Source organism: Molothrus ater, chromosome 1 (genome assembly GCF_012460135.2).
Source record: "Molothrus ater isolate BHLD 08-10-18 breed brown headed cowbird chromosome 1, BPBGC_Mater_1.1, whole genome shotgun sequence".
NCBI classification, from domain to species: Eukaryota; Metazoa; Chordata; class Aves; order Passeriformes; family Icteridae; genus Molothrus; species Molothrus ater.
The window spans coordinates 132821922-132846634 of record NC_050478.2 but is presented as its reverse complement, the minus strand read 5'-3'; the positions used below and the strand labels follow the sequence as shown (position 1 = coordinate 132846634).

Here is a 24713-nt window from a genome sequence, read left to right as displayed (position 1 = left end):
CCCAGCCCTCCATGCTAGAGGCAGTTGTACACATTACCATTCACACAGCTCATGGCATACATCCCCTTTCTTCCTTCTTCCCCTGCTAATTCAGCAATTGGCCTGCATTACAGAGGCATGTTGGTTGCAAGAGGAAACATGGTCACATCAGCAATCATTGAATTGGTAGGGTGAGAGGATGAACTGCAGTTACCTCATGTGCTCAGCAGATTTTAGGGGGAAAAATCCTGTGGAAAGCATGATATCTCAGAGGGTCACAGCAATTCACAGTGTTAGTGACTTAGAGACATGTGAGGCTCTTATTCCCAATGCTGCCAGCATCATAAACCTTTACAAACACAAATTTACTAGGCAAACAAAAGGAAATAACAGCAGCCTAAAAAAAAATTAAAATATTTCTATTAAGCAATGTAATCTTACAGGTATACCAGCATCAGTGCCCTAACTGCTGTTTAATCCATGAAGATTCTGTGGTCCTGGAGAAAATAAACAATTCCCCAGTAAGAACAAGCAGCAGCATGAGGCCACTAATTGAAAGCCTAGCTATGGTTCTGCAGTACACATTGTAATCCCACTAGGCATGATGTAGAACTATTTTTATAAAGTTAGAAATGGATTTGAAAAGCTCAGAACCACAGGATATAAATATAAAATTATAGGATAAAATATTGCAATACTTCAGATACTATATAAATACAATTTTAAGACCTTTGGATCTATACTCTACATTGCACTATCAATGTAGGAATGGATGAACTCATTGATTTCAGTGCTTAAATTCATGTTGTCTCAAAAGAGAAAACAGAGCTCAGATCACCCTCTGTAGCTGTATGTACCACAGTTAAGAGAATGTATACCATATTTATCTCCAGTCCCCTTCAGAGGCAATATCCCTGTAAAGGAATTACTTACACTCAGCAATAATGTCAAAATTTTAATTAATATAGAATGAATCTGATCTCTGTCAATCCCTGATAGGATCTAGTCAGTGAAAGATCTGGAGATATGTACCAGTGTATATCAAAACAGTTAAACTGAATTTTGGCTTCAATTTTCCCTCCAGCTCTGCCCACTAGCACTAAAATATTATTTGTTAGATCTTTGGAAAAAATTTCCAGTACTGCAAACATGTTAAAACAACTAAACAAGTCAACAAACTTTAATGAATGTCTGTATCTGATATAGCAAGAGAAGTAGAAGGGTATATCTTGATTTCTTTTCCCTTAAATCAAAAGCTAGACAGGTCAGAGTGGAGAAAAACTTCTGTGCAGAGTACATGCAATACCATGGCATGAGGCAAGTTATAAGCACTGTTCTCAGGTATCACACTGCAAGAGCAATAGAGGGAAATTCATTATTTTATGCATGTTGTGTTCTAAACAAACGGTTTTTCCCCAAACTTATATAATGTCAATGCAAACTTTACTCATTCTGGAAGTGTGCTTAGATTTGCAGAAGTCATTATTGATTCTAAATTCTGTACACTAAAATTGATTTTCTTTTTGTGCCTTGATATAGAATTGTAGACTTATTAGGGCTAGAGAAGACCTCTGAGATCATCAGGTCCAGTTGTAAACCTAACTCCTTTGTGTTCACCAGTAAAGCCTGTCCTCAAGTGCCAAATCCACATGCCTTTTGAACACTTCCAGAGATGGTGAATCCACTACTTCCTTGGGCATCCTGTTTCAATATCCAACCACCCTTTCAGTGAAGAAATTTTTCCTAATCTAAACATCCCCTATTGCAACTTTAGGTCATTTGATGTCATTCCATTGCTTTTTACCTGGGAGAAAAGTCTGGCCCATGCCTGGCTACAGCCTCCTTTCAGGTATTTGGAGAGGGTGATAAAGGTCACCCTGAGCCTCCTTTTCTCCAGGCTAAAGATCTCCAGCTCCCTCAGCCACTTCTCACAGGATTTGTACTCCAGCCCCTTCTCCAGCTCCACTGCCCTTCTCTGGACACACTTCAGCCCCTCAGTGTTCTTCTTGTGGTGTGGGGCCCAGAACTGGACACAGCACTTGAGGCACAGCCTGACCAGTGCCCAGTACAGGGGGACAATCACTGTCCTTGTCCTGCTGGCCACACTATTGCTGACACAGGCCAGGATGCCATTGGCCTTCTTGGCCACCTGGGCACAGCCTGGCTCATGTTCAGCTGGTTGTCGTCCAGCACCCCCAAGGCCTCTTCTGCCAGGCAGCTCTTTGTCCTCTCATTCCCAAACATGTAGCATTGTAAGAAGTTGATGTGACCCAAGTGCAGGGCTCAGCACTTGGCCTTGTTGAACCTCACACCATTGGCCTCAGCCCATTGATCCACCCTGTCCAGATCCCTCCACCCTGCAGTGCCTTCCTACCCTGCAGCAGATCAACCCTCCTGGTTGTTGTCTGTGAACTTACAGGAGGTAAAGTGCATTCTTTCAGTTTTATTATGTCTGCACATATATCTAGGACATTGGAAAGATGAATAAAATCCATCTCTTGCAATCAGGACTTAGGACATGAAATGCTTCCTCAGTATGATGTTCCATATCATTCAGCCCCTGAGATGTGACTGTGAGTTAACTCCAAAGTGCAGCCATGTGTCAGTGATGGCCTGAGTGCAGATGTTTGAGGCATGATCTAGCCCATAGTCACGATCTAATTCTCCACCACAGCCTTGAACACAACCTCTCCCCATCACTACTCTTTACCCCAGAAGTGAGTTTTTGCCTTGGTCTTAGATCTTTTGTCTCCTGGACAAAGTGCAGAGATGATGCCTACCCTGTTAGCATCTTGCTGGAGACAAAGAACAAGTTCTTTAATTTCTCCATAATTTGGAGACTACAGTTCTGTGGTAAGGACTAAGGAGTCTTACCCCAGTATTGTTGTAACAATATGAGGAAATTTGCTTTCTAAAACCAAAACAGATCCTCTATTTAGCTTCACTCTCACTGAATTTCTCCCAGCTGGGTACCCCACATGAAGCCCCTCTTGAGACACCGCTCAGTCCTAATCCTGATGGAAATTTCTTTCTCCACATCATTTTTGCAGTGCAGACTCCCTGTACATAGCATATTAAGGCATCGAGGTATGAAAATGAGGCTTATGCCACTCTTTCGCCATTCATTTTGAGCTTCTTGCTGAACTAAAAGGTGCCCTTTATATCATCCAGCAGACATGCCACCGAGTCATCTATCCCACTATATGACCCCCCAGGCACTCATTCACTTCATCTGAAGAGGAACTCTGTGCAGGGCAAAATGAATCTTAGTCCCTCCCTCATAAAGATCCAGCACATACTGGGACGTGGTGTGCATGTATTTATTGATACAGTAATCACAGCAAGTCACATTCTCTTTCTGTGTATTTAATGGAGACATTATTATTCTGCCCCCTTTGCCTCGTTATAATAAAATCTTACCTTGGATTTAATAACTAAAATAAATCTGCTTGAGTCAGGCCAAGAGCTAAGTTAGTATTCTTCCTAAGGACCATCTTAGCAATGCAATGGAGAGATGACACTCTACATCAGCCAGCATATGATAACCTATCTTTAATTTCTCTCTGCTCTGGTGCTATTATCTCTTCTCTGCCACAGCTGCATGCTGCTATTGTCAGTGGTAAAGACAAGACATCTCTAATTAGAGGGCAGGATAAATTGCTTTTATCTACTTTTAACATGCTTTTACATGGCACCTGGTACACAAGTCTTAGCTAGGCAACGATAATTTGAAAAGCAAATCACTGCTTGGAGAAATATGATACATTTTAAAAAGAAAATTAAATGTATAGAATAGCAGAATCAACATATTGGAGATTGCTGAGCTTTAAAGCTGTCAGAAGTCTTGTATTCTTATGTTTTATATTGAGTTAAAATAAGCAATCACAGTCTATATACCCAGCAGTTTCTCTCCCTCTGTCTTTCTGGATGATCCAAAGAGCAAGCTGTGATTTTGGAACTATACGTGCAACACAGCAAAGGCACCCTTGCCATACAGCAACTGTGTCTTCTCTGATGGTAAGTCCAACTGAGCAGTTTTAAAACATGCTCTACAGGATCAGCATTGACTCATGCAGAATCATCCCTGGAATGAACCCATCCTGTACAGTAGAAGTCCACAATTACTGTTTTATATCATGCTTAATAAAAATGAAATGTAAAAAAATGCAAATATTCAGTGACAAATGTTCATCTCTGGAGAACGCAACTTATTAGCAAATTATTAACTTCTTCTAATGAGTGTCCTGTTACAGAAAAAAAAAAACCACCAAAAATTAGCTAGAAAGGTCCAAAAATTACTGATCTTTTGGTAGCAGCAACTATCAAATATCAGTCAAGAATTTCATCTGTCTCTTATACCTCTGAGTTCAGTTCACATAGCTGGGAGTGCATGACTGCTGTACTAAAACCACACTGTTCAATCCCTTTGCTCATCATCAGAAAGTATCAAGTGCTCTCCCATGAAAGGCATTTCTACAGAGACATATATTCTTTATAATGCACTGTCAGTTGGCTTCATCTGCACTAGCAGAGTCAGGCAGAGCTCATACTTCTAACACATCCTCCAGGCTTTTGATTACACTTCCTTAAAAATCTGTTGAGCTTGTCTGATTGTTAGGAGCTTTCTGAGATGTAAAAACTTCATAGATCCAAATGATGACTGGGCCAAATTATTTTATTTGCTATTTACTGCAACTTAGCAGTTTGGAAAGTCTATAGAAACATCCAAGAGTGACAGCTTGCAGGGAAAATCTCAGTAGAGCTTCTGCTGTTAGTTTAATGAAAGGGAAATCTCTTTGCCTCCAGACTATGATTTCTGCAGGCCCAATTTTCTCCTGTGGTGGTGTGCTCATTACTAAACATGCTCACGGAGCTGTAGTCTGCAGCATGTACCAGTTGCTGTCCGTCAGATTTCCAAGTACAGAGCTGTTAAAACAGGGTTAGGGAAAACATCCCAGGCTGGAATAGGGCTGTAGTCACATTGCATGAGTTTCCATCTAATGATGAAGTTGTGTGGGTCTTGTTTTCCTTAGCTCATTTGCATGAAATGTTCTGCCAAGAGAAACCACTTGCTCTCTATGTGCTTTAATTTGTAAGTTAGGTGGCCTTCTATTTGAGCCCAGATTGGGTCAGAAACAAAGAAAGCAAAGCAGTTTCACCAGGCCATACTGTTAATTTCTCAAAACCTCCATAAACTGTAAAAGAGATGGTGTGCATGTGGAGCCACTCACCAGAGCAGCCAGGCTGCAGCAGGTGCATCAAGAAAGGCGATGGGAGAGCAGAGGCAGTGCCATCGTGGTGGTGGTGGCCTAGGACAGTAAGGAAAGCTTTGCAGGGAGACTGAGCCCCTATTAATAACCTTGCTGATGCTTAGGGAAGAAACACAAAATCAGGAAACCAACTTTTCTTTCAACTTCAAAAGGGAGTAAATTTTAAGAACAGGTTGAGAAAAAATACCTCGGTGATAAGGTGTAATAATACACAAGGCAAGAAATGCTTGACTGGGATATCTTAGCAGACACTGAGCAAAACTATGAAGTACAGAGGGCAAGATACTTATAACAATGTTTGATGACTTATGCAAATCACAAATTTAAAAATTTGAAAATGCAATTTAATTGTTATTTTCTAATACAAGCAAAATATTTTAAAAACAAGCAGAATATAAAAATATTGCTTAGAAAGTCAAGCACTTAGAAGTTAGAAAATGCATTTTCTGAAAGTTTAGTAACACAGTCTCTGATAACCTCATCAAAAACCATTTTTGCATGGGATTCTGATTTCACTTAGGGCATGAAGTAGATCATGCTTCCTCAGTTAATGAACAACTAGCCATTCTTCTTCCTCCTGTCCCATTTGCAGCCCCCTGACACACACTATTCAAACAACCTTTGAAAATCAGAATGATTAATGTTTCTCCAGTGCTCATCACAATGTTATCCAAATCTTGCTTAATCACACTTATCTTCATAACAGCCTTGTGAAGTGATGGAGCAGCTACTCTTTATGTTTCAGCTGGGGACATGAGGCATAGATAGTAATCCTAGAGTGTCTGCTGATGCAGGGTACCCAACCTAAGACCTGTGAGACCACTTTTTTGATTAGTTGGTATTATCTTGCTCTTTGTACATTCAAAACAAAACTATTGTTGATGTCATTTGGAGTGATGAGCTTTGAGCACACAAAGATCCATCTCAGACCAAAACCCTTAAAAGGCAAATTAATGCAGAAGCTCTTCTTAGTTTATCTGCTTCAGAATCACTTGGCTATATGTTGTAGAGCTGAGAACTGAATCTACTTCTTTACATAGGTATGTAGGTATTAGTGCATTGATATACACACACCTATACACAAAAATGTACATACACATTCATTTTTTATTTTTTTTTTCTCCGAGGAAGGAGACAAATTACACTATTACAGATAATAAGTATCGAACAACAGAAAACAAGGATGGCAAGGATTTACTACCTAAACACTGCATAATATTTGGCATAACACTGTTGCTTTGGGCTAATTTTAAATTATAAAGCTTTTCTCTGATTCTCAGTTTGCTTCTTTTAACATATTGGTATTGTTTTCTTGGACCATATCCCTCATACTTTTTCATCTGACTTTGGTCTCCTTGAGGCATTTTTACCCTGTGAATACCTAAGTGAACAAAAGGACCAGATTAGATGGAAGAAGCAAATTCAGCAATAGACAACAACAAGCACTTTGCAATAAAGTGCAATAAGCAAAAAATAAACCAATGTAAGTACAGGGATAACCTCAATTAATTTAATGCTACAGACAGAAAATGTACTTTTTCAGGGAGCAACACTGACAGACTCTTCTTCAACAGGAGAGCAACATTGTTCTGAATAAAGAATTCTAAGTGCTTCATCCTCATCTGCTTGGATAAGTTTTTATTCAAAATACATTAAATTGGCCAAGCCCTACTTGAAAATTGAAGCTGATATTTATGCTAATAAAATATAATCTATAAATATAAAAAAGAGGTCAATTTTTCCTTCACATTTGTAATGTTTTAGGACATTGTTTTCCTACACGCGTAGTGGATGCACAGAAAAGACATTTATATTTTCTCTGCTGCCAGATAATATGTCACAGTAATGTACACATGTAACTTGCATTGGTATCTACATACCAACCTAAAAAGGCTCATCGTCCTTATTAGACTTAATTAGATCAGCCACAACCAGCAATTAAGCTGTCACTTAAATATAGAACCAAATGTATGGATCAGATACACAACTTTAATTGAAATTAGTCAGTCCTAGTTGCACTTTTTTCAAAAAAGTTGTCTTCCTCGCCAAAGGACATATTAATTTTAGCTTTAATTTTTTCCAGTTCACTGTGAATGCTAAAAATAAAAATAAAATTAAAAAAGGAGATATTGTTGGAAAAATAGGAATGTATATGGTCTTTATTATCTATGAGTGACTAGGGAGTCCAGGCAGAAGGGAAAGTTTGCACTTACAAAGCAAAGCACATACCTCAGAAATATCTTGAGCTTTGAGACAGAGGGTGTTTGTTTGGTTAAAACATACATATAAAAGCATGCAAAATTACATTTCTAGTCAGTTCAACACATAAAAACTTGTGTAAAATCCTGCAATAGACTAAGCATGATCTGACAAATGGACATTTTCTTGTCAGAGTGATTCTCATACAAAGTCCACTCTTGGTGACACAAAGTAAGAAAAATATCAATTTTGAAAAATCAGAATTCCATCAATCTAAGCACAGTTCAAATACATCTGTTGACTTTCAACACCAGTGTCTAAGCTATGCTCACACTGAAATGATTTGCAAACAAAAACTGGAAAAAAAAATCTAGCTGTTAGATTAAAATTAGCTGTCACAATTTTTTGTGTCTGCATAGAATCATACCTTTGGTTATAAAATGCCTCCTGATTTAAAACATACATCAAGCTGAGGATTCACATTCTTGAAGAGCATTTTTTACAAGTATTAAAGTGTCTAGTACTACTTGCAAATGTGGTGATGGTGAACTATTCATGCTACAGCTCATACTGATTCAGCTCCTGTGTTACTGGCACTAGAAGCATGGTTTTCAGCTCAGGTAGAACCATTCATCCAGAGACAGCAGCTTTGGAACTGATCCAGGCACAGAAAATTTTATACAAATTCCCCCATGATAGAGAAAGCTACATTTATCCATCTTCAACTTTTTACCAAAAAATGATAAAAATTCAGATCAATCTCATGCAGCAAAGAAGGAGAAGAGGGCTTTTCTAAGAGGAATGTCTACAGGTTGAGGAAGTGTTTTTTTGTTCCCTCCTCCCCGAAAGAGCTTTCTAAAGTGGAGACACAGGGAAAAGATGACAAGCAGGCATAGAAAAGATTTATTTCTGGTCAAGATTCCAAGCCATCCATCAATTGCTCACATGTAGCCTAATTTAGGCACTTAAGCAAGTGAGGGAGGAAAGTGGATGAGAAAAGGAAATGTCTTGTTGCATTCAATATTCATTCAATAGCCAAAAGGCTATTCATATGATGGAAAATAATCTCTCTGATAATCTTTTCCCCACATAGTTTGGTGTGTAAAATGACCATAATTTGTATGATAGAAGCTGACTTTTAGGTAAATGTTCCAGCCTCAAATCTCCAGGTTTAGTCTAAAGTTCTACCTTTTCATATAACACCTTTTACACACCACACCTCCCCCCTCTTTGGCAAGTTTTCTGGATTTTGGGACTGTGAATCTAATCTGGATTTGGTTGCTTGGGATCCTCCCTCCATGTAAACTGGAGTCATCAAGAACTTTTTATAGATCTCTGAACTGTCTTTTCCACTGTGAAATGCATTTGTGGTTTTCACCTTGTCAAGCTGTGTCACAGTGGGTAAAAACCACAGCTGGTGCTGGGCAGCAGAAGATTTACAGGAGAATGGCCTCATGATGTTCCCTCTCTACAGCAGGACGCACCACCACAGTCCTGGCTGCAATGTGAAAGTTGGTTCTTGCTCCTAGACAAGGGAATCTAACCCCTTAATAACTTTCCCAGGGCTAGACAGCAGTGTCAGGTTTTCTCTGTTAGCTTTCCTTGAGAATAGCAGAAACAGACAAAATTTCCTGTAAAAACATATGTACATAGTAAAAATTATGACCAAAAAATGTCTTTCCAAGACAAACAATCCACAGCACCATTACCTTTGAGAGTTCAGGTATGTATTCTCATATGTAGGTAAATCTGGTTTGCAACTCTGAATGATTCACAAATTAATGACCTTAACTGTTTTAACAAAATTGCAAACTTCCATGAAAAGAATTACATCAATTTCTTTCCTTACCATGTTTTTCTAAATCACAGAAATCCAAAACTCTCACATTGCTTCATCTGAGAATGTTTTCTTTCCTGAAATTCATATTTAGACAACATATTTATTTTTTAAAAGCCTTGCTTTTTTGAGATTGAACTTGAACTCTACTTACTGGTAAGTCTGCATTTACAAGGCTAGCAGCTAAAAATAACACATGAGGAAAGAAGTCATGTGGAACAAGTCAGGGCACAACACAAACATTAAGAAATAAAATTCCTTGCAATATTCTGAACTCATAAAGAAGAAGTTAAAGTTCATGGTCACAGAAGAAAAAACTTGCACGAATCCTGATATGGTAGACTAACTATTACTATAAATTGAAATGCAGCCTACTCCAAAATATTCTTTGCATAGTATTATGCCAGTATGGCAATATAAGTAAAGATGGGCAGCTGATGAGGTCACCACTTTTTACACACCCTGATTGTTGTAAGGGGTTTCTTGGATTTATGCAGGACTGATAGCAGAATTTAAACATACTGATAAAAATGTAGAAAACCACTGCCATGAATAAAACCACCCAAATGAGCTTCAATTTGAGAAACAGTTTAGAAATCAGTCAATTTCAGAGTCAAAACTCTTCATAAAATTGATAAGACAATAAGTTCTGCTGGACTGCAGCATTATCTATTGCTTGCAAAGTGCTTTGAAGGTTTTAAGAAAAGGTTGATCAGCAAGATATTAAAACATAAATAAGCCACAACATGAAGTTTGCATATTGAGAGCATTTCAAGTTAGATATGGGTAAAACAATTTTTGCTGAACTTTTAATGGTGAGAAACAAAGGTCCACAAGAGTCAGTTCTGTGGGATCTTCAACTTACTATATCTTCCCTAACAGCAATAAGTCATCATCTTGAAAATATTAATAGGATATTTCCAGTATTAGACATAACTATGATATTACTACCACAGCCCTCTGTAATAATTCTTAGGAAAATGATTCCATTTATGGTAGTTTTCTAATAATTATATTTCAAATTAGAACACTTATTTTTGAATCTTCTGTGCCATGTGGTTAAAAATTCTGCTTTTACCCAGTTTTGCTTCAAAATAGGAAGGCTAAGACTCTCAGACTGCCTGCTCAGAAAGAGCCATGTGCTGCATTGTGTAGCTGACTGGTGTATACATAAATAACAGGGCAGGATAAAGTGGATTTGTGAATGGACCTAATCGTGTGCACATGCAAACCAAGAACAGTGGCCTTTTATACTGCTGTTTGTGCAACACAAGTCATGGAAATGTGAAGCATAAATGTGCTGCTGCCTTTGGGCTACTGAGTAGCTATGGCACAACAATTCATCTCAAATTAAATGGCTCCAAAGACACAAAATAAGCATGTCATTCACCTGCCAGCCCTTCCTTTATTATGCCTGATGCCATCGTGCCGTATTCTTCCACTGTGGGTGGATGGACTGTTTGCACCACTGCTGGTCTGTCCCTGGCTGCAGCAGTACCACTCTGAGTTTTCTTTCAGCAAAACTGCTTTTATTTGGCAGCATCATGACATCTATCACAAGAGTCAAGAGCAAGTCATTTTTGCTGCTTTGCCAAGATCTTGAAACTCACCTCCTTGTACAGTGAGCAATTTTGCCCTGAGCTAATGCAATTCTTGACCTATCTAAGAATACTGAGAATCAAACCACTCTCTCTTGGGAAAGGCAGATTTAGCAGAATAATATCAAACTCATCGAATCACCATGGCAGCAGAAAGAGATACAGAGTTCTGCTGAGTGAAAGGACCTACAGATTGGAGGCAAGGACACAAGGGAAAATACCCTCTTCCCTCCCTTCCTCCACAAATACTTCATAAAGAAGTTCTAGAAAATTACTGTGGGGAGGGAAAGCTTTATGATTGCAGTTGGGGTGAGTGAGAGCTATCGAACAAAAGTCATGAGGCCTGGGGGGAGCCCAGGGGAGGTTGATCAGTTTATCTGTGCACACATGCAGGATGGGGCTGGAGATTATTCATGTAGCAACTTAGTGCCTGTGATCCCTATCTCTGATGTTAGCTCAGGTAAGTTGGAGAACACCTGAAACATCTCAACTGGCTTGGCCCACTAAGCATTCAGAGCAAGGTTGTAGCACCCTCATTAACACATTTAAATCAAGCTGGCTACTGAGAAAATAAGCTGCACAGCAAAGTAAACAGTGAAAGAATTTGAGCTGTTATCAGCTCTTCTCATATGCAAAGAAGTATTAATTGATGGAAAAGCTACACTCTGGTAAAGTTTAAAAACAGACTTGCTGTTCCCTTCATAAGCAATCAAAAAGGTATATCATTACCCAGAAGTAAGGCAAGAAAAAAGGTAAGAAATGGATGTGGTCCTCTCTCCTTAGGTGGCTGCTGCTCACCTGTGAGATCTGGGATGGAGGACTGATGCCCAACTGTATCAGGTCTGCATAGGAACCACTGCACAACCTACATCTCATCCATCCAGCTGCAAAGATGCTTCATGCTGTACACACAGTATTAATGTATTCCTTCAAAATCCACAGGGAATAAGATAATGACCTAAATACAGGACTGGCAGTTCTGATGCTTGAACTGATGCACAGGAAGAAGGACAGAAATAATTGAGGGAACACTGTTTACCTCCTAATTTGCAATGAGATGTCAGTGAGGCTTGCAGTCCCCCAAATTCCCTGGAACACAAGAGAGTTTCGGCTCACTGCTGTGGCTGGTTGTGTCAGGGAGCAGAAGGAGGGCAGAAGGAGGGCACAACTCACAGAGGAAGGAACACATTGCAGCTTTGTGTGGTGAGCATGTTCATTTTAATTGCTGGGGAACAATGCTGCTCCACACCACCCACGGCTTGGGCCTGTGGCTTAGTGGCACAGTCTGTCCCTACACATGCAATATGGCTTGCTTGTTTTTTATTACTTTTTAACATTGACTTTACAATGAGCAATTTAACAGTTTCCTTGCCTGTCTTGGAGTGACACTTGCACATTGCTTTCACTGTAGCTTTTTGTAATTTGAAGACCATGTTTCTTCCACCCATGACTCTTGCCAGTTTGGAAGGAAACTGCAGAGGAGTTTTTGGTGCCCTGAGCTACTACCTCAGGCAAGCAGCTGCCTACTTTGCCTTTTCTGACAGTTCAACACTAATGTAGGGTTAAAAAGCACTCTTTATGCATTGGGAACACAATGATAGTAAATCTGTGCTATTTTTAAATAATCACAATGAAAAACAATGTCAAATTTTCCCTGATGCTGGCATACAACTGAACCTTACATAGGGTTCCCCTTCTTGGAACAATTTTTTACTAGTCTTGATTTGTTTAAACTGCTTTGGTGCATGATTTGATGGAATGTGTGGAGCAGAAGGAAACTTCGAATTGAATGCCAGATGCCTGCTTCATTCCTCTAACCTACAGTGTTATTAAAATATTACCAACTGGTTCTCATGATCTATCCACTGCAACAACTTAAAAATAATTTGGATATCAGTTTTTTTGCTTACTGTTGTGTTGTGATTGTTGTCTCTGTTGTCACAAGTATGAATATCAGGTAATGGGTACCATTCATTTTTGTAGTTAGTAGTTTTCCTGGGGTGCTAGTGACAGGAGAAATGTATGCATTAAAACAAGCGTGATGGAAAGCAGCTCTCTTTATAATTTCAGCCCAGCTGCTGTATTGATGGATACAATCTTTACCACATGCTCCAGGTGGCTTCTAATGCCTGACTCCCTGCAGAAACCTCTATTTACACATCTTAAACCACTTATTGGATTTGAACAGGATTTTTCAGCCTGAGTGCAGTAACAGTGTTCACTTATGTAATATTTGTAAATCCTGGCTTTACATTTCACTCACCAGACTATCTTCAGAGGTATTCAACAGGGCCTTTATGTGGTCTGATTCTTGCTTTTTAGTGAGATCCCGTCAACATGTATGGCTACAAAGCGTATTGCTAAATTTATTTTCCATCATTGTCAGGGGTTTACAATGAAGTGTAACTCAATTAATCAGCCCTTGCTGAATAGTGCTTTTCTTTGTCACCAGATTTCATATAAAATTCATCTGAAAGCTTTGTATTCAAAGTTCACAAAGGTTAACCTTCATTCAGGGCATGCATCTCCAAAGGCTCTAATCAACTTGTCTACTGTTGTTTTAAACTTCACTTACTACTGTACCAGTTGCTTTGAATTATTATGTTTGAGACCTTTATTTGGTGCCTGAGTGACTGAACAGACACACTGAAGGCTGAAAAATAAAGGGCTTTTATAATTATGGATGGGTAGAGCACTTACTAAAGGTTATATATTCCATCTTGTCTTATGCCTTACAACTGTCCACCACCCAGATATTTACTGTATGCTTTGTAGCTGTGCAATAAAACTTCAAGTGTTCTCATTCCCCCAGTAATTCTGTGCACAGCCCAGATCTTGTATAATGTTTAAGGGACTTAATAATAAGTTAGTGTACTAATTAGTGGAGACAACAGCAGACACCCATGATTTATAGCAAATGCCCAACAGATGATTACACTGCTGAACCACAAGTAAATCTTTTCAGCAGTGAGCCTTTACAATTAATTGCACATCAGTATACTTATTTTGCTCCTTTATATGAAAGAAAAGGGGAAAAGATGAAAATGTTCCTTTTGAAAGGTGGACCTTATGGTGGCTGCAGGTGTTTCTGCTGATAGAAGGCATTGGTATGCAGAAACATAACCATTTTCAGATAGGATAAACTTCTATTCCTGTCCTCCTTTGTTTAGTATGAAATATTATGCTCCACTTGAGTGATGTTTGCATTCCTTTCCAACACAGTTGGTTTGATTTGTGACCTGAATACAATGACATACATACCAATGATCCATTACATGAGCTAACATATTTGGGATTCTTGAAGTGGGAATGCAAGGGGACAGCAATCTGACAACATTATTCATTATTTTTTTAAATATCAGTGTAAATTGCACATCAGCATTCTTGAAACTTTCTTCCGAGTGTTTTTTTTTGGTGGTTTTTTTTTTGGTTTTTTTTTGGTTTTTTTTTCTCATTTTAGCTGTAATGTTCCAAATCTTATTTAAGGCAAACTGAGATATAAGAAAATCTAATGGAGGGGACCAGACAAAGAATTTCAAAAAGTAAAAATAATGGAAAGTTCCTAACAGCATACTTTTTGCAAAGAATATATTTCTTCTTGAGAGAAATAGGTTTCTCCATTGATATAATAGAAAATTGAAGACTATCCACAGTAACCATTTTTCAAGCAACATTACTATATTCACAAGGCTGCTAATGACATGCTGCATGGCTTCAGGGCAAATCAATTAATCTGAACATCAATATCTCCATCTGTGAAATGAATATAATAATTCTTCCCTTTTTTCTTAATTAATTTGCCGTATTTTCTCTCCTTGCTTGCCAAGTGCCCATAGCATTCATTGTGGAGGTCTAATTCTGGGGAGCGAGAGGGGCTGAGCAGCAGAGAGGTCAAGAACTCAAGGTTTGGTCCAAAGTGCTCCTAAATAGTGGGGACATCCCAAAGAGGGAGGTCTTTTTTCTGCTTGCCATAGGGTAACACTGTTCTATGGAGTCCAGGGGTAAGACTTCTTGCCATGACATCCAGGGAGCCCACTCTGACCCCATCTTTTGGTCACTGGCCAGTGTTGTCCATCTTTGCTGTGGGGGCATTTGTGCATGAGGCTGTACCTAGAGTCAGCTCCCTTGGCACAGTGCAACTCTGAACAGATATCAAAATATTTTATTCAGAATAACTCTAAGGCTGCCAGAAGCACAGCAATAAACTGCCTTGGTCTCTCATAAGGTACTGACTAAAAGCTCGCCAAAGTTGATGGGCAGTGCTGTCACTACAAATGGGGTCCGTGGCACTTCAAAACAATTAGAGCCAATTTTATTGGGAACCGTCTCTTCCAGGAGTTACCTATCAGTCACTCTGCTGGCACATTGCAGTCACACTGCTATTACAGCCTAGTCACAGCCCCATTACATGACAGTTGCTTTAGAGCACAGAGCAATCCCATCGCACTTACTTTATATTGACAGTTGTACGATGCCACTGTCATATCACAGATATTTCCTTGTCATAACTTAGCGACATTGTAGTCACACGGCAGATACTTTTCAAGAGCATGCTGAATCTTTTGCATGGAAAACTCTGATAATGGCTGTCCCTGCTTAGTTATCTCTTACCTGTAGTTATGTCAAAAGCATTTTGTGGTGGTCATTTCGTCTTGGTGCTTTGACTGTTGTGCAAAGAACCATGGAAAAGTTACCATTGCTGACTACAGACCAAGTCCTGGATCTTTAGAACAACTTCAGGCTAAAATTACATTGGAGCTAATTATCTTTACAGCCAGTTTTATATTTGATAGATGCTGCTTAATATTACTGTTGAAACACTAGGCATTTCCTCTAAATTTTGAATTGCTGCCCTTATTAAAACGATATGAATAATTAACCACATAATTCTGTTTGCATGTTTTCACAAAAAGGGAACCATTTTTTTTCCAAAACATTCATCATATAATTTCTCTTTTCAACTTTGTCACCACTGTGTTATATGTATTTAATAAGCAGCATGTGAGTTGAGTATCAATAATGTTCAAATGGCATAACCCTGCTCACTCATTGACTGAGGATTCCAAGGAGAAACCATCACTGCTGCTAATGTTCCTTCAGGTTTTTTCAACAAAATGCCACACTGGAAACTGAAACCGATTTTAAGAGACATTCCTCCATGTGTCTTTGAAAAGTAATCTTTTCCAGCTATTATATCACAAGAATATTTAGACAGGTAAAGAAGCAGTACATGGTCTAGGTGAGAGAGTTTAAATCCTCCATTTCTCTCAATGGAGATTTTCCAGTATTGCCATTCCTGTTTACTTAGCTGAGTATTACAAAATCTTCTTTTTCCCTAAATCTCCATTACAACATGCCAACAAGGAAATTTTGTCCTAATTCAATTCATCATCAAAACTCATCAGCTTGAAGTTATTCCACCACAGACTCTCTCTAATTACATAAAACTTCCCAGCACAGAAGAAATAATAATAATGAAAAAACCTCCAAATTATTATCTTTGATACTGTAATGAACTATTGATTCCATGAGTAAGTGTCCAAATATCCTGTCCAAATAATCTTGGGACTCATGATTTGAAGACTGGCCTTTGTCCCATGTTCCCAGGCATATGTTTGGACTTCATTACTGATCGTACACATTGCAGGAGTTGCTGCTTTCCTTCAAGCACAGAGCTGGATATAGCAGAATATTTTTTTTCTTAGTTGCAGTCAATGTCTGATACCAGTGGTGGCAATATGGATCTTGAAGCCCAAATTTTAAAATTATAATCCCTTTGCCCTTTGACAGGGTTCAAACTTGAGTATGACAATGTCAGTTGTATGAAAACTAGGACATTTTTACAAGAAAATCCAACAGAAACCATACAGGTCTTGTATCTGCATACTTTATAGACTGTCTTCTTGTGCCAGTGCTTATAAATGACATAGGTACATGGTGCACCAATGCAAAACCACATTAAACAAGAAGCCTGATGTTCTGACGATGATCCAACATTTACTCTAGTTGATACCCTTAACACTTATACTCATTTTTAGCACTGCATTACTTGGTCTCTTGAAATAAAATATAAAATTAAATAATCTTAGTGGAAAGTCAAATTAGAAAATAAGAAATAAGTATTAACATTTTAAGAAATAATAAGGGGAAAATGAGAAAATTATCCCACAAAAAAGAGATTATATTAATACAAATGAAAAAGAAGCTAATCAAGAGGAGGAACCCGAACACCCACAAAGGAGTTTGGAAAGTGTCCTGCATTGATTTTATTCTTATGATTATAGAGATAATATCTGATGATGAACAAAAGACTAAACCCAACTTGTACCGTTGTATGAATAAAATCATAAGCAGACACATTATGCCAACCTGCCAAGTGAAGGCTTCCAGTTATTTCCCTACTCACAGCACATATTGCATTCTGGCACTGCAGACAAACTCAGCATGGAGAAGATCTGCAGCCGGTCAGTGGCCTCCAGCTTCAAGATTTCTACCAGAAAGCAACATGCAACAGATGTTCATGTGGTCTTGTGTTGAGGCTTTATGTGGTGGGGCAGATTTTGCACTAAAAAACCCTATGTTTTTTAGGCATCAAGAACTCACCTCCAAAATTCAGACCTGAACCCATGAACTGAAATGTGGTCTATGCCAGCTTCAAAGGAATTGCTGAGGAAGTAGACAATCTTTTCAGAATACTCCATCCCTAATTTTCCTAGCACCTCAAAACAAACATATATTTTTTCTCACTTTGGAGGAAAATTGGTTGAAAGCATCTGTTTTTCATGCCTCCACACTTTTTTAATTTAAAGAGCAAACCCAGAAATATATAGCGGAACTAATATGGGCTACAGTCTTTTTACACTCATATGTACTATCTGTAACTGAAGCAATAAAACTTTCAAATACAAACGACCTTTTTTATGTCCACTTTTATTTGTCTACCATTCAAATAATAAAGAAAGTCTATAAAATAGTTCTACTCTGTAACTCATGAAGTTAAATCCAACTCACCAAAATAATGAAGGAACAGCGTTCTTTTAAATATAGATCCGGTTGTAGCTTAATTAAAGTTAAATACATTCCATTGCTATGAGGCACTTCACAGCAATACACAATTTATTATCTGGAATTAGTCACTGGGTGAAAAAAAAAAAAGAAGTTAAATGGTTGCTGTTTTAAGGTAGTAGAAATGTAGGATGCTACCAATCTATTTTGTCGTTTTTTTAAACCACACTAGCAATTAGTTCCATGAAATTATAAGCAAAGACAAGGAGCTGATTCTTGGATTCTTTTTCTTCATGCAGATAATTTAATTGTACTTCTATATATTTCAAAATATAAAAATATGGTAAAAAGCTTCAAGTAAGTATGTATTATTTTTAAAATGTTTATGAATAGGTTCATTTATGCATTGAAATTACCCTGTATTTTGGGTTGTTATGAGCAGTATTCTTCTTGCCACTTGGCATTACATGACTCGTGTGTAGTGTTTATTGTATATCATTCAGATTAAAAGTTTATGCACATGGCCATTATAAATGTCATATAATCTACAGCAAGGAAGTCCTGGGCTAGAGAGCTGGCCTGTCTCTCTGGTTGCACAAACACTAAGGGGGTGACTAGCCAGCACACCAGAGAAATGTCTGCACCCGTGGGGCCTTGGGCCTGCCCATGGCTGAGGGTCATTGCCCAGCCAAGCTCTGCCCATGCCAGAGCCCACATGCTGCAGGACTAGCTAGCCAAAAAAGATGATTTCACAGGTCATGTGCAATGCAGACCTCATTTATTTCATTTAATAAAAAAATTAGCTGCTCTGTAGTGGATACATAGATTGTGTTGATGGTTTCCTGAGTTAAAATATACTTGTGACTTAATCAGACCACTGTTCCAGAAAAAAGACCCCAATACTTGCTTTACACAGAAGTAGGATTAGAGGGTTTTGTCCAGAAAGTTAAGTTAAAAAATGGAGATTGTCTTTCCTTTGTATTATAATGATACCATGACTATGCATTGCAGAAGGTTCCTTGGTTATGTCCAAAAACTTGCCCAAAGAAACCCAAAGTTTGAAGAAGTTTGAATACAATGATTGAATACAATGACTTATTATTTGATTTTTCAGCAACTAGAGAATAGATGTGAGGTGGATCAGAAAATTCCAGCATGATTTTTTAAAATAGTTTTAGGTAAATTGGAAAAATAGCAAAACATCTGGAGGTCAGGTGACAAGTACAAGAGGGAACATACCAAAAAGCAAGTAGGAGTTACGATGCAGATTTAAAAGCCATGGTGGAACTCTGGGTACTAACAAGCAATTGTGAGCCAAGAGGAAATATAATGTTACTGAGGCACATGTGACAAGACAGAAATAATGAGAACAGAAACTGTTATGCAATAGCAGTCTCAATGCAGAAATTATTCAGTGCCCCTGAAAAGAGCACTTCCATGCACTATCACAGAATGCCAGAAACACAGAATGGTTGAGTTTGGAAGGCACCTCTGGAGGTCGTCTAATCCATCCTGTCTGCTCAAGTAGAAAGATAAGTTGGAGAACATGTGCACCTAAAAACAAAACAGGAAAAAGGATAGAACCCTTATTGCACAGGAAATCATTACATGAAGATCTCAGGGCATAGCACATGCATGACAAATTACATGGCAAAAGTTCAAAATCACTAATGACTGGTGCATAAAGATGATGTGTCATAAAGGTTTTTGCCTAAAGAGAAGGACTTCATTTTGCCAACGTGTACCTTCCAACTTCAGTAAAAAAGTCATTGCATTCCAGCAGTACGTGATTGGATTGCATAAAGGTCACAATTACCTGCTGAGCCAAATGGGACATGCAAATGAGACACCAGTTTCCTTTGATGAGCCATCCAATAATGTCATTGGAAAAATAGGCACAAAATCCGTCATCATCAAAACTTTGGGGAATGAAAAAATGTGCATTACAGTAATGCTGGCAGTGTTAGCAGATGGTATAAAATTGCCACCGTATGTGATCTTGAAGCGGAAAACAATGCTGAAGGACCAGCTGCCTACTGGAATAATTGTTAGGTGTCAAAACCAAGGATGGATGTCTACAGACTTAATGAAGGATTGGCTGAACATCGTTTGGAGCAGGAGACCAGGTGTGCTGGGGCACAAAAGGAGAATGCTTGTCCTAGGTACATTCAGAGGGTACCTAACACCAGCAATGAAGAATATCATTGGAGGAAAGAATGCAGCCCTTGCAGTTGTACCAGCAGGAATGTCACAGCTGTAGGTGCCTGATGCAGCAGAGAGCAAGCGCTTTAAAGAATGCTTGTAGCCTTTATGGCTCTTGGCATGGGATCCTGCTGTAACTCCTACAGGGAGGATGAAGTCCTTTGTCATTGGATCAAGACAACATGAGATCAGATAAATCCAGATGTTGTCACTTAATGCTTTAGGAAAGACAGAATTTCAAATTCCATGAGAGAAGCCAATGATGATTTGAGTTCAAAGAGGAAGATGAGGGTGATGAAGGGTGATGAAGGGTGATGAGATACTAAACGTGGGAAAGAATTTGAAGATGGTGAAGAGAGTAACAGTGATGGAAATCATTGTGTTAGATGGAAAATTTAAACTGCAATTGTAATAAACCATTAAAGATGAAAATAGACTAAATTCAGGCAAATAATTAATGAAATTTCTATCATTGATTATGTTGGTAAACAGATATATAATAAACTTCTTTGTTTATAACCTTTTTATTTAGGGATATTATTTTTAATACAACATCATTGTCCCTGGGAGCATGAGATATTGTCTATAACTTAAAAATGCTAGGGAAAAAGTTTAATCGACAATATTCTGAGAAAGCAGTATTAGATGAAGAAATCTGAGGAGCTAACAAAAGAAATTTGTCTCCAAACTATTTACCAATCTGTCATGTAAATAGAACATTTGTCAAATTATTAAGAAAAAAAAAAGCCAACAAACAAGCCACTTTTCAACTAGTGCTGCTACTGGACTGAATGATAAATGCCCTAAGTTTGGGAAAGACAAGGAGGAGGATTTGTTGTGAATAAGATTCAAAGCCTTGCCCATTGTTTTTATTTCAGTGTTGACATTCATCAAAACTCAAGGAAATAACCCAAGTATTGCTTTGGCTACCTATAAAGTGTGACACAAAATGGCCAGCCTGGTTCTCACTCAAACCAAAACCAATAGAGCTGCCATTGCACACCTTCATCTCTGAAATCTGAAGATCTGGAGAGTTCACATTTCAAGCTGCTTCAGAGGCAGTTGAAGAAGGAAGTTACCTCCAAGACTTTGATCCTTATTGAAATCTTGCCAGAAGAGATCCAGCTCTTGTGACTTCACTTTGTGCAATGAGGCTGCTGTCTACAAGCAGCAAATCTAGAAGGTTAGAGCTGAAAGCCATGAAATTCTGACCCTGGAAATCAATAGCTCAGCAGATGCCAAAGCTGTGCTGTAGAACAGTTTAAAAAGTCAGTGTCCAACTTGAAACTCAACACGTATCTGTGCCAGGAATGGCCTTGTGAGGCAGCTCCTGCAACAAAGGGCACCAACGCAGTTGCCTGTGCTGGAGAAAGTGAGAGGCAGAGACACCAGCAGCAAGGTCAAGAAAAGACAGGCATGAGCCAACAAAGTATTTCCACTGACTTCAGTGGGATTTGGATATATTTGCAAATACTTTCTAACTCAAAGGTCAGCAGTGGAAAATTTGGATGTTTAATAATAGTCTCTTTTTTATAACAAAATATTCTCGGCCTAAGAATTTCCAGGTGTACAGCATTTTTTGTGTTGTTGTATGGAGGAGATCAATGGTCTTTTACTGTGAAACACACTTGCATTATAACTGGTTCCCCAGTACATTTATTTCTTCAGAAATATATTGCCTTATTTATCCATTCCTATCAGCTTTTTATTTTGTGGTTTGTTTTTTTTTTTTCTAAACATTGGCACTGGATATAGAGGAGCCAGGAAAATTCAAGGCAAGGTCCAAAACTGACCTTTTTTTTTTCTTTTTTAATGAAGACTGCAAACCAGCACTGATGATTTCAAAATGTATGTCTACAGTTTATAAGCATATCGACCTCCCTGCCATTCTGTGATGGAGCCTTAGAATTCACACAATGCCTGTCACTATTTTTCAGATATTTAATAAATCTGGCTCAATGATTTTCTGACAATTCTCTACCAAAATTATTCAGGCAGTCTGAGACCCTCTTTAAAAAAAAAAAAAAGGAAAGAAAGAAAAAAAGTCAAAAACACTGCTATATGGATTCAATTTTGAGTCAATAAATTGTTGATTAATCTGGCTCATGGTGTGTATAAACTCAGGTTTAGCTCTATTGGTAATCATCTCCAGAGTGCCATACAGCTGCATGCTTTCATTTCACACCAAGGGAGCAAGGATTAAATCCCTAATGGAGAAGACATATAAACAGGTTTAGTCTCTGCAACAAGCACAGTCCCCATGGCAGCATATTTGTGTATACAGCATGTGAACGTGCGGAGAGGAAGGAGAGACTGGTTAAAAAAAAGAAAAAAAAAGAAGGTGAAGGGTGACAACAGAAAGGAGAGGGAGAAATCCAAGTGGAGCAGGCAGTAAGTTTAGCAGGGTGCATTGCTGTTTGTTAGGCACCTCCACCAGCCACACTCAGGTGGCATGGCATAAAATATCTCTCCTGCTCTGAGTGACAACATATGTAAGGTGACAGTCTGAGACTCTGAGCTGCTGTGTGCAGGCTGCTGATAGCCCTAAACTTCTAACAGCTCCATGAGCTCATTAGTATGCCGCCCTGACCATTAGGCCTTCTGTAAAATGTGGTTTTACCCAGACCCGTATTTTCCATCATATAATCTTCACAAAGCTGTCCCAAGATCTCTAATATAGCAGTGTTAAACAGAATGCATTTGCAAGGCTTTCTTTTTTCTAAGAGAATTTTAATCCCATTTATTGGTAACTAGCTTTTAAAATGACATTTTCCTTGCTGCATTTAGCTTAGTCCAAGGGGAAAAAGAAAAAAAAAGATGCCAGATGTCACGGGGCCAATAAGCAGGTGGGCCGAAGCTTCTGTACCAATTCAAACTGGCACCGCATCAAACCTGGTGGGTATAACCTTTAATTCAGTGCTTCCCTGGCACCAGATCTAGTGCCATCTGCTTAGCTCTGCTAAGCTGTGCTTGTTTCTGTGCAGGGACGATGCCAACAATGCAAACTGTCTCCTACATGTGCAGGGAATCATCGGTGCAACTAGTTTTTCAAGACCCATATGGTGGCATCTGCAAATGTACACTGTCAGCATTGCTACTTGTACCACCCTTCGTGTTTAAGAATGGAAGGAGAGAGGCCTGCTTTGCAATTCACATCAAGCTGAAAGGATATTCTCTCCCTCTGCACTTCGGCTTTTAAGGGCAACCCTGGGACAAAGAGAACATGTAGCTTTAAAAGAGGAAGCAGTATAGAAATCGAGGAACAGTTGGCAAAAAAAAAAAAAAGATGATTTTATAGAAACCCTCTTAAATCATTGCCTGAAAGCTTGCCCAGTGCAGTTAAAGCAAAAAATCACTGTATCTTGACTCTTGGGGCTATTAAATGGGTTCAGTTCCAAGTCACCCCAAGACATGAACACTTTCACTTGTCAGGAATGGATGTCATCCTGTCACTTCTTCTCCATGAGGTGGTATCATCAGAGGGACACAGTAGGTAGAGGCTAGCCCCAGCACTGCTACTTTAGTGTTTATTCCAGGCATTAAGAAGAATGGCTACCCACACAGAGCGGAGAATAAAATTATAGCCTATGCACAAAGATGATCAAACCAGAGCTCTTGAAACTCATTTCAAGCTCTCCAATTTTAGTTTATCTTTCTTAAGAGAGCAGCAATGCTTCCTTCCAACTGCAAGGACGGTGAGGGAGTATGTGGCCATGGACAGCTGATGCCTCCTCCTGTCCTCTCCTGTCCTGTCCTATTTGCTCCTCTTCCCTCCTGCTGCCACACACTATCCTTGAGAGCACAGGCTTTGCCAGCCCTTTGGAGAGCCAACAGGTGTGTATGTGGTCGGAGGGGAAGGGCAGAGAGGCACCATCCTCGCTCACACCTCTGAGCACTGGCTGGGCATTTTCCACTCCATGATTTGGCCAGTCAGACAATGCCACTGGCTCTGACATGTTCCCACCTATCACTTATGTCAGTAAGCAATTTCCTGACACATTGCTCTGCCAGGCATCATCAAAACACCTCTGTGCAGTCAGGAAAAGTACATGTTGACCACAAAGAGCAGCTCTCCTCACTGCAAAATTATTAGGTGCTCTCACAGAAGGCCAGAAAAATTGGCACTGAGGGGTTTGAACAAAGACCCTTCCTTCTGATTGCAGATGCTGTGGTGGAATGGTTAAATACAAATAGAAGACTTTTCTTCAGTGGATAATTTTCCACATTTGATTTCATAGGCCTTTTCTATGAATCTAACAGTCTTCCAAAAAATCACACTTATATGGAGCATAATTCTACCTGACAGTGTGCCTTTAATCCTTCTTTCTTCTTCCCTTGCTCCATGTTCCTCTGATTCCCAAACAGTGCTGTAACATTTTTAAATAAGGAAAAGGTTACTCCAGCAGTTGGGGAATTATAAAGCCTGCTACCACTGTCCTTTGAAACCTCAAGCAGGTCCCTATTCCTACAATATGGGCTCCCCCCTCCCTTCCTTTAAGTATCATTGCACTCCCACTGCATCATCAGTATTTCCCTCTCTGGGTCAAATTCTGCTTATAGGTCAAAGAGGAGGCAAAACCTATTCTTAATTTGCCTGAAAGTTATGAACCTTCACTAATTTAT

The 24713-nt window shown here is 39.0% G+C and overlaps 1 long non-coding RNA gene across 1 annotated transcript; it reads right to left on the bottom strand.

Annotated features, from left to right (window-relative positions):
• Positions 1–17923: 17923 nt before the first annotated feature.
• LOC118684331 (uncharacterized) lies at positions 17924–24439 on the bottom strand. The gene is made up of 3 exons (XR_004979819.1): positions 24390–24439; positions 19378–19442; positions 17924–18019 (listed from the first exon to the last, which is right to left on the bottom strand). It is a non-coding gene; the product is annotated as an uncharacterized LOC118684331 (long non-coding RNA).
• Positions 24440–24713: the final 274 nt, after the last annotated feature.